The sequence below is a fragment of the Xyrauchen texanus genome, chromosome 22 (assembly GCF_025860055.1).
Source record: "Xyrauchen texanus isolate HMW12.3.18 chromosome 22, RBS_HiC_50CHRs, whole genome shotgun sequence".
In the NCBI taxonomy this organism is placed as follows: domain Eukaryota; kingdom Metazoa; phylum Chordata; class Actinopteri; order Cypriniformes; family Catostomidae; genus Xyrauchen; species Xyrauchen texanus.
Window position 1 is genome coordinate 16,947,044 of NC_068297.1, and position 11,008 is coordinate 16,958,051.

An 11,008-nucleotide genomic window follows, 5' to 3' on the forward strand; every position below is an offset into this window, starting at 1 on the left:
GGTGCCAAATGGGCTAGTTTGAGTATTTCTGTATCTGCTGATCTCCTGGGATTTTCACACTCAACAGTCTCTAGAATTTACTCTGAATGGTGCCAAAAAAACATCCAGTGAGCAGCAGTTCTGTGGACAGAAATGCCTTGATGAGAGAAGTCAACAGAGAATGGCCAGACTGGTTTGAACTGTCAATGTCTATGGAAACTCAGATAACCGCTCTGTAAAATTGTGGGGAGAAGAATATCATCTCAGAATGCTATTATGAGATGCGGGTTGGGGCTGTTTTGGCGGCACAAGGGGGACCTACACAATATTAGGCAGGTGGTTTTAATGTTGTGGCTGATCGATGCATGTATAGTGTTGGGAGGTTTACTTTTGAAATGTATTCAACTATATATTAGAGAATATGCTGTAAAATGTCATTTGTAACGTATTCTGTTAGATTACTCAAGGTCAGTAACATATTCTAAATATGGATTACTTCTTCAGCACTGGGAGATTTTTTTCACTTGTTTTGACTATAAAAACTCTGCCAGTACAGTAAGACAAAATACACATGATAAAAATACATTCTCTGAAAAACCTAAATATCTTATGCAGTGTTGTTTCTGAAACAAAATAAATCAAATGTATCTTGTTTTAATGAATTATAGATATTTTTACAGGAAAATAAAAAAATCAATTAAATATCAAGAATATGATTTATGCCCTAATATCAAAGGTCTTACTAGAAAAAAGAAATTATGATCCAACGTGTCTTGATAAAAAAATATGATTGTGTCTGGTAACATGTGCATGTAAAATGGCTAGAGCATTTTAGCTTAGTGTAAAGCTGACAATTTACACAAGGTTTATATATATTTCTTCTGCTCCAAACTTACTTCAAACGTACTTCTCTGTCTGCTCGTATGAATGTAACACATCATAAGAAAGTGTTTATCGCTGTTCAAATGCACTTTGGATCTCATCATTTAAATGTTTTCCATCTGAATGGATTAAATATTAAATGAAAGAAATGATAATAAAATGCAAAGTAATCCCTTCAGTAATCAAAATACTTTTTGAATGTAACTGTATTCTAATTACCAATGATTTAAATGGTAACTGAAGTGGGATACAGTTACTTATATTTTGTGTTTATTTAAATACGTAATCCTGTTACATGTATTCTTTTACTCCCCAACTCTGACTGTATATATATATATATATATATATATATATATATATATATATATATATATATATGTATACACACACACACACACACACACACACACACACAGCATGGGTCTGTGTGTAAAGGATAGCACACAGGGAAGTTTTTACAGGGGCGATATCTCAGAAACTATAAGGTTTTCTGTGAAAAATCCAATTGCACAAATGTGTTTTCTCCACTGATCTAGAGATCAGTGGTTTTCTCTAGCAGAGATTTTTTATTTACCCTCTTAAAATGTAATATTTGTGAATTCTATGCTCCAAATAAAAATTTAAATAGATCAGGTTTTTGTGATACAATGTTTTTGCAGTGCTATTTGTTAAACTAGACCACAATAAAACCAGACTGGCATACCTACAGTATATTCAGGCAAGAGTATAATACAGATGATACAGATGGAAGGTTTGAGCTATGTTTTCAGTACAAGGATGTCAGGTCCAGGCAAGTTGTCACATTTTTATTGGGGCACATTGTCACATGTTTTAAATATCATAAATTTACCATAACTGATAAAGTAAAAGGTTTACTTGCTGAAGCTATTTCAAATGATCACACACACACGCGCACACGCACGCTGGCACACTGGCACGCACGCACGCACACACACACACACACACAATATACCTATTTTATTTTGGCATTACTCTGTGTACTAGTCGGAGTTGTCAAAGTTGGTTTCCAGCAGAGGGCGCATTAGCTCAAGATGAAGGCCTTACGAAAAGAGGTATTGGTTGTCTAAGGGCTCTTTTCTAAACCGCTGAAGCATATAATACCCGCCTTGAAATGTATTTTTTTTTTTTATTATACATTTTTTATTTTACATTTTATCCAGCTGAATACAATGACAACAATGCATTTTGTAATTTGTGTTTTGTTTCTGGTTTGTTTTTGAATGAGTGAGACGGTAGAAGAAATAACGTACAACATTAGAGATATATTCGTTTGGAATATCACCATAATATAAAAAAGTCTAAGCAGATAAGTAGTATACTCATAGAAAGATTTTGGGGTTACAAATCAGTTGTTTCCAGATGGTGAGGCAGAAGATCAAAGCGGTTTTCAGCTGGAAGTGTTATAAAGTCCAGGGGTACCAAACCTGTCACTGAGGACAGTGTATCTAATTTTCTGCAGTCACAGTCCTGATAAGCCTCACACATGTGCTCTCAGATGGAATGACACCCCTGGAACACCTGCTTCCCTTCCTGTGCAGGACTCTGAGGAGAAGGTGAGCTTACAGTGTCACACAAGCACCTGCTTGCTCACTTGTTTGGATCAGATATTGTGCTGCAGGGATAGAAGCTTGTTCTGACCTGTTTCTCACCGGAGGGTAACCTGCTCCGGTTTTCAACAGTAGAAAATCTCCTGGGTGCTGCTGTTTGCAGTCTACTATCGGTCTCTGCACTGTGGGGAATAGCTGCAACTTGCATATCATAGCATTGAATTTTAAGAGTTCTCTAAGACAGATATTGTTCCACATTGTGGATCCTGTGTAAAATCATAATCTGTTTGGCAGATACTCAATAGTGAAGACAGCCTCACGCATGAATAGCTATTCGAGTTTCTAATTGTTGGCCATTTTCATTGGCAAGTTCAAACTGAATCTTAGGGGGTTGTGCTCCATTACTGCCCTGCCCCCTTTGTAGCTAATAAATTACAATATCTACCTGGTATCACATATATTAATAATAATAATAAAACCTTTGGCAGCACTTAACTGAAATTCAAATGTCATAATGCTTCTCTTGGCTTTGTTCGATCTGACAATATGTAACCTTTCAAATTCAAAATACTAAACTGAGATAAACAGAGAAAATGTCACATGCTGTTTCTGAAATGAGTCTATCTATACTGCACGATGAGGAAAATGTTGTCTCAGCAAATACAGACCTATAAAGAGCTTCTTGGATCTTCTAATATATTGTAGACACTGACAAGTCCAGCTCACTCCACAGATATTTATTTGTATAGATTATAGGTATTCATAGCTAATTCATTATTGAAATGGAATTCTTTGTGAATGTTTTCCTTCTGAGTAATTAGTTGGGTAAGAACAGCTGCCAGTCATGTTCAGAAGTGTTTTGTTCTTTTTCAATACACAAAAAAATGCTTGAACCGATCACTCAGATGTTTTCAAAGCAGATCTGATCAAGAGTAAGTGGTCCAGAATATAAATGTACATTTTGATCTAAATTAGATCTAATTGTGTAGTTATTTTAGAGTTGCCTGTGGGCGGAGACTCAGGATGTGAAGACCAGACTGATCAATGAGTCTGCTGAAGAGACAGTCAGAATTTTTCATGAGCTGTTAAAACGCTGTCAATCATTGTGTTCGCAGTATGACTACAGAAGTTCTGTCAAATACTCTTTGCAGTTCATTCCTGGAACACTAGAGGAGTTGTGTCATTGCACTTGTTATGGAGCCATTGCTTCCATAATCATCCATTTAAGGAGTCCATTTAAGGAGTCAGTCATCCATCCATCCATCCATTCATCCATCTGTGGCATTCCCAAATGGAGGGAAACGTGAATCAAAATGAAGTTAAACCGACTACGCCACCTTGAGGGAGAGCCAGGGAAATACTCCCAGTAAGGGCACACAGGTAAATTTGACCAATTGAGGGGCAAAGAAATAAGAGAAAGTGAAACATGAGTATCAATACAAAAATTATATTTTATTATAACACTTCAGCATCATTAAAAACTTGTTATCATATAAATATAGGTTCTTTCTCCCATGAAGCACAATAATAATTTTAAAACTAACAATTCTCCAGGGCCAGGTTTAGCGGGAACAAGGCAGGCCAGTCACAAAACGGTAGATCATCCAAACCCACCTTAATTCACACCAAGTCGTCAAACACCACACACACACACGCGCACGCACGCACATATGCACGCACGCACGCACACCATAGAAGATGTTGTGTCGGCAAACTCAGCACACTGTGAAGCACACACCACCGAATGAAGGCAGCTAGCTTCCCCTGTTCCCCACCAAGAACTCAGTGGCTCCTGGAGAGAAAAGAAATACAAATTAACCCGGGGTTACACAGAAATAACACTAAACGATAATCAAAGAAAGAAAACAAACAAAATACATTTTACAGACATCGTGGTGTGGTGGCTATAGCACTCAGGCCCACTGACGAAACCACATGCAGCAGATGTGGTGAAACAGCACCTAATGCCAGAATGATTGTTGCAGATAAATAAAATGAAAATCATAAACACTATACAACAGAAACAATATGACACAGCAACAACATACACCACATCAATAGTAAGGTGACAGTGTGGGAAAACGAACCTGAAATAACAGGTTCAAGGCCGAGAAATGCACTGATTTAGCAAACAGCCTCTCACACTACATGTGGTTGCAAAACAGATAATAGTAATATAATAAACTTGAAATAAATAAAAAGCAAATCAACAGAAATAGCAACAAAATTAATTGACACTGTAGCAACGAAAAGTAACAAAATAAAAGAAAGGAAAAGACACAAAAAAAAAACTACACAAACAAGCAAAGTGAAGCTGATATGCAGCACAGCGAATGCAAGGCTCGTAAACTGACAGTCCAAGTGAGCTGCAAAGCAAAACAGCAATGCCCATAAGCAAAACCGCCAGAACAAAAGCCCTTAAGCAAAACTGCAGTAGTTTCAAATGCAGCGACTTCGGCTAGGGATTTGTCTTAGAGAAGATTTGGATGTTCAACTCCCCACACCTGAGAGCGACCTCCACTGCCAACTCGTCACAATGCACATGCCGCCAGGAAACAGAAATGCCAGGGAGACCATCTACACCCGTCAAAATAAGGGTCCTTAAATAGTATGGTAGCACCCACCCCAAACAGGTCTAATAGGATGGTTAATCACATATTCTGCCACACATCCATCCATCCATCCATCCATCCATCCATCCATCCATCCATGTCAAGTCAAGTCAATTTCATTTGTATAGCGCATTTCACAACACACGTCGTTTCAAAGCAGCTTTACAGAATAATAGGCATTAACAGACGATAAATCTGTAATGTCTATAATGTCGATGAGTCATCATTGTGTAATTAGATAAAATACGATTGTTTATCGTGTTTAAAAATAAGTAATTAAATAATAATTGTATTAATAACCCCAGTGAGCAAGCTGAAAGTGACTGTGGCAAGGAACACAAAACTCCATAAGATGTTGATTAATGGAGAAAAATAACCTTGGGAGAAACCAGACTCACTGTGGGGGCCAGTTCCCCTCTGGCTAACATCAATGTAAATATTACATATGTATAGTTAAAGTCATGGTTTCAAATTATTAAACTAAGTAAGTGTTAAAGGTCAGTGTTTAAACATCGATTTTGTTTGAACTGTAAGATTAATGACCAATGTCTTTGAAGTCCATCCTGTATTAACTGCAGAAGTTCACATAGATGCAATTGTTATTGTTAATTGACTGATGAAGGGTTTTGTTGGTAATTGATAGTCTATGTATTCCATTTCAAGATTGTAGTCCAACAATAGACCGAGGTGATGCAGGCAGAGATCAGGGATGTGAAACGCAGTTCAACCATCCATCCATCCATCCATCCATCCATCCATCCATCCATCCATCCATCCATCCATCCATCCCATTTCATTTCTTCCCCTCCCTTCCCTTCTGCCTTTTCCTTTTCCTTTTCCCTTACCTTACATTACCATTCCTGTCCACTCCATAATTGTAAATATTTTAACCAAAGTAGCTCTATTACAGAAGAAAAACTTCAATATCCTCTTCTGTTGAGTCCCAGTATATATTGGTCTGGCTGGCAACTAGAGAACGGACACAGCCGCTAAGGAGGCCATTAACCTGGAAATCTCAGAATGTCAAATGCCACCCTTTGACCTTAGATCATTAATAAGCACATATATCTGTAACAAGTGGCAGATGGAATGGGGTGAATGCAACAATAATAAGCTATATGAAATAAACCCCAGTATATGAAGAAGATTCTCTTCAAACTTCAAGTCTAGGCATGATCAAGTCATGTTCACTAGGTGCCTTCTGGGTCATTCACACATGGGTTTTTGCTGATTGGTGAAGATCTTCCATAATGCCTTTCCTGTCAAACCCCTTTGACTATCAAGCAAATCCTACCGAACTGTAACACCTTTGAAAGATTTTATTCAGAGACATACTTAATGGAAATATTTAGAAAGGTATCACCTAAACGTATTCTAGAATTTATATCTTGTTTTCATCTCAAAGACTTATATAGCATTGTAAATTGTATATATTTATTGTTTACCCTGTGCTTGCCATGTAAATAACTTGTTGTTGACATGGCATTAAAAGTAACTAGAAAAAAAAAGGAAACTTTCATTTCCTTCCTGATTTGATCTGATTTGTTCAGATCTCAAACTTTTTTAAGTATGAGCAGTAGTAATAGTGATGCTTGCCTTAGCAAGCACCGTAACGAAACCGAGCAGCAAACTGAACCTCTTAGAGGTGAATTTACACTGATCTGTGGGCAAGTCAGATATTTCTTGGGTAATAATTAGAGTTTGTATTGAGATAAGGGTGGCAGGCCTTGCATCAGTCTCATGAGGATAGAATCATATTTATGCCCAGCCTTTCTGTGCATGTCTAATGAAGACTACAGAGCCTCCCCAAGGACGGCAGAGGGAATGAGACATGAATGCAACAGCTAAACAGGTGATGCCTGCTTTTTGTGTGTGTGTGCTCATAAGAGAAAGATGGAGCTGTTTCTTTTTTGTCCTGCAGAAGGGAATAAATCAGTGTGGCCTGGCGATGAAACTTTAATGAAGCAACATAAACAGACTCACTCAAGTCCAGACTTATAATGCCCATCGCACACATTTAATCACTCCTTTGACAATGTTTTCACTTTCTCTCCTTACCTCTTTAATCCGGTAGTTTTTGACATGAGTAATAGATTTTAACATGTTATATTAGATCATATGTGTGGCATGGGGGGCGTGGTCATGTGTCTGTCTGCGGGAGAGGGAAAGTGGTAAGGCTCGTCACCTGGGCTGTAATTACACTAACACCCATCTCTCATTATAGTGTTGGCAGAGGGAGACCTGATAAGGCATGCCAGAGCGTCAGAGTGGGAGAGAGAGAGTTGCAAGGGACTTTTGTTTGAAGGACTGACAATGGTAGATAGAGAATGCACTGTGACGAGGAGGAGGGCATGGGGAGGAGGGCCGTGATGGAGCATGGCCAGTGCTGAATCAGCTGATCAGTGGAAGATTGAGTTAAGCGGCATCCGATGATGCAGGTTCAAGAGAGAGAGAGAGAGAGATAGAGACACACGTGGCCGCGTTGCATGTGTGTCTGTGACCTTATGTTTTATGCTGTTTTAAGTAGGGCTGTCGATTTAACACATTAATTCAGTGCGATTAATTTGACTAAAAATAACACGTAAAAAAAATTAACGTGATTAATTGCAATGCCCGCAATGATATGGAAGATTCCTGAGAAATGCAAACTTGTAGTACCACCTGTTTACTCCAGAGGGCAGTAAGTGAAACTTCAGCTGTGTGGTAATGTGCAGTTTATACAGTGAAGAAAAACACCCTTGAGCAGCAGAACAACACAAACATGCGTTATGCTCTTGCGTTCAAAACACTTGATAGAGAGCAAATCCGAACTAATGGATCTCAAGACGTGTTCTAAGTATTAAACTATATTTAAGTTGTCACAGTGACCTAAAAATTTTATATTTATGACGCAATGCACCCGAGACGCTACACAAGCATGTCTGACACAGGTGTAAATTGACGGTCCTTAAACAAGCCATCATAATAAATCTCCAATTGACTGACAAATTCACTTGTGAAACGGATATTGTATTCTAAAGCTGCTTTTTGTATTGTATTATTAATGATTAACTCTTCTGCCACAAGAATGTAATGCATTTTAATTATCTGAATTTTTATTATATATATATATATATATATATATATATATATATATATATATATATATATATATATATATATATATATATATATATATATATATATATATATATATATATATATTTAAAGATAGCTATGTATCATTATTTCATCATTATATATTGAATTATATTTATATGAGGGGCTTTCTCAGCAAATATTTGTATATGCGATTAATCCCGACACCATGTAATTCATTCGATTAAAAATTGTAATCGATTGACAGCCCTAGTTTTAAGTTAATTTATGCATTAAAAATTGATGTCGATTGTTCAGCCGGTTCCCACATCCTCCTTGACTCCTCCTGTTACAGTGGTGCCGAAAACTGGCAATGGAGGAGTAAGGAGACAGGGAACAGTTGTGGTGAGTGTTTATTTCCTCCACACAATCAGATTAAACAAAAACGGCTCTCAGTGGCCAACTCAAATAGGGCTCATGGAACTATAAGGTGCAGTCTCTGTCTACCGCTGCCAGTCCTTCAAACAACAGTTCCTTGCAACTCTCTCTCTCTCCCACTCTGACGCTCTGGCATGCCTTATCAGGTCTTCCATCACTATAATGAGAGATGGGTGTTAGAGTAATTACAGCCCAGGTGACGAGCCTTACCGCTTTCCCGCTCCTGCAGACAGACACATGACCATGCCCCCAAGCCACAATATGTTAGAGTGCTCAGAATGTAAATGTGTTTGTTTGTTAATGTTTTAGTACAAATGTGGTTTTAGTATATTGGTTCAGCCAAGCAGAGTAGCAAACCAATAGCACTCCTCACATGAAGTCCACATGTAACTGATGGTAGCATGTTGCTCAGCTAATGACGCAATACTCTTATAAGCATTAAGAATAAAGAGCAAAAACAAATATTGGTTATTACAAGACATTACATGTGCACAGTCCTGTTGCACATGCTTGAAGGGATATTTCACCCAAAATCAATCAGAAAAAAAAAATTCTGGTTAAACACTAAAACAAAGTAGTGTGATAAACAGGACAGAAAATTGGTTTGTTGGTTTGTAATGTATTAAAAATATCCACAAAAATAATAATACTAATAATATAATATAATAATTATAATTGTGCAAAATTGTTGCATTAGTTTAGGCCTGTTGTCAATAAATTCCAAAAACAGGTACAAAATCTGTTCTAGTTATTAAAAAAGCAAGTTGAAAAAATATGTTATGGAATATTTAGTGATAATATGTGGATTGTGTGAGATTCATAAACCATTTAAATGGGTCGCTCATTTTGACCTGGGAACACAAGTAGTAATACTCAGTGAGGAGAACAAAAGAAGAAGAAAAAAAAAACCCCTCCAAAAAACATACACTGGTGGCCAAAATTTTGAATAATGTACAGATTTTGCTCTTATGGAAAGAAATTGGTACCTTTATTCACCAAAGTGTCATTCAGCTGATCACAATTTATAGTCAGGACATTAATAATGTGGAAAAATCTCTTTGATTCTCATCAAAAAATTATCCATGTGCAGCAATGACAGCTTTGTAGATCCTTGGCATTCTAGCTGTCAGTTTGTCCAGATACTCCGGTGACATTTCACCCCACACTTCCTGTAGCACTTGCCATAGATTTGACTGTCTTGGCGGGCACATCTCACGCACCTTACAGTCTAGCTGATCCCACAAAACTCAGTGTGGTTAAGATCCATAACACTCTTTTCCAATGATCTGTTATCCAAAGTCTGTGTTTCTTTGCCCTCTCTAACCTTTTCTTTTTATTTTTCTGTTTCAAAAGTGGCTATTTCTTTGCAATTCTTCCCATAAGTCCTGCACTCCTGAGTCTTCTCTTTACTGTTGTATTTGAAACTGGTGTTGAGCAGGTATAATTCAATGAAGCTGTCAGCTGAGGACATGTGAGGCATCTATTTCTCAAACTAGAGACTCTGATGTACTCTCTTGTTTAGTTGTACATCTGGCCTTCCACATCTCTTTCTGTCCTTGTTAGAGCCAGTTGTCCTTTGACTTTGAAGACTGTAGTGTACACCTTTATATGAAATCTTCAGTTTTTTTTTTTTGCAATTTCAATCATTGTATAGCCTTCATTTCTCAAAATAATGATTGACTGATGAGTTTCTACAGAAAGCTGTTTTAGGACATGCCAGTCTATTACATACTGTGGCATCTCAAAAACAAACACAAAGACAATGTTAAGCTTCATTTACGAACCAAATAGCTTTCAACTGTGTTTGATAAAAAGTTTAGATTAGCTAGAACCAAATGAGCAATGTAGCATAATTTCTCAAGGGTAAGGTGTTGGAGTGATGGATGCTGGAAATGGGGCCTGTCTAGATTTGATTTAAAATGACTTTTTTCAAATAGTGATGGTGCTGTTTTTTTACATCAGTAATGTCCTGACTATACTTAGTGATCAGTTGAATGCCACTTTGGTGAATTAAAGTACCAATTTCCTTCTGAAACAGCAAAATCTGTTCATTATTCCAAACGTTTGGCCTCCAGTGTAAGATGTTGAAAATTAGATGTGATCTTGGTGCTTTATAGAGTTTTGTACAGTGCATACCATTAAAGAGCCTGTAAGTACATCACTCAAAGCCTCATTGGCAGTCAAATATAGTGATTTTTGTCATTAAAACAGATGTGTTATTATATAGGTACCTAGCTATAAACATGTCGACAGTTTAACTGACTTCGAACTCTTCAACTACTATGACATTAGTTTAAGAATGAAACCAAATAAGAACCCAGAGAATGCAATATGCACTCGCATTGTGTAATGATGAACACAACAACACACAAAAACGAGTGAAAAATATGTTTCATTCCATTAAATTTGTCCAAAATGAGCTATGTATGTCTCAGTGTAATGTTTGCTAAC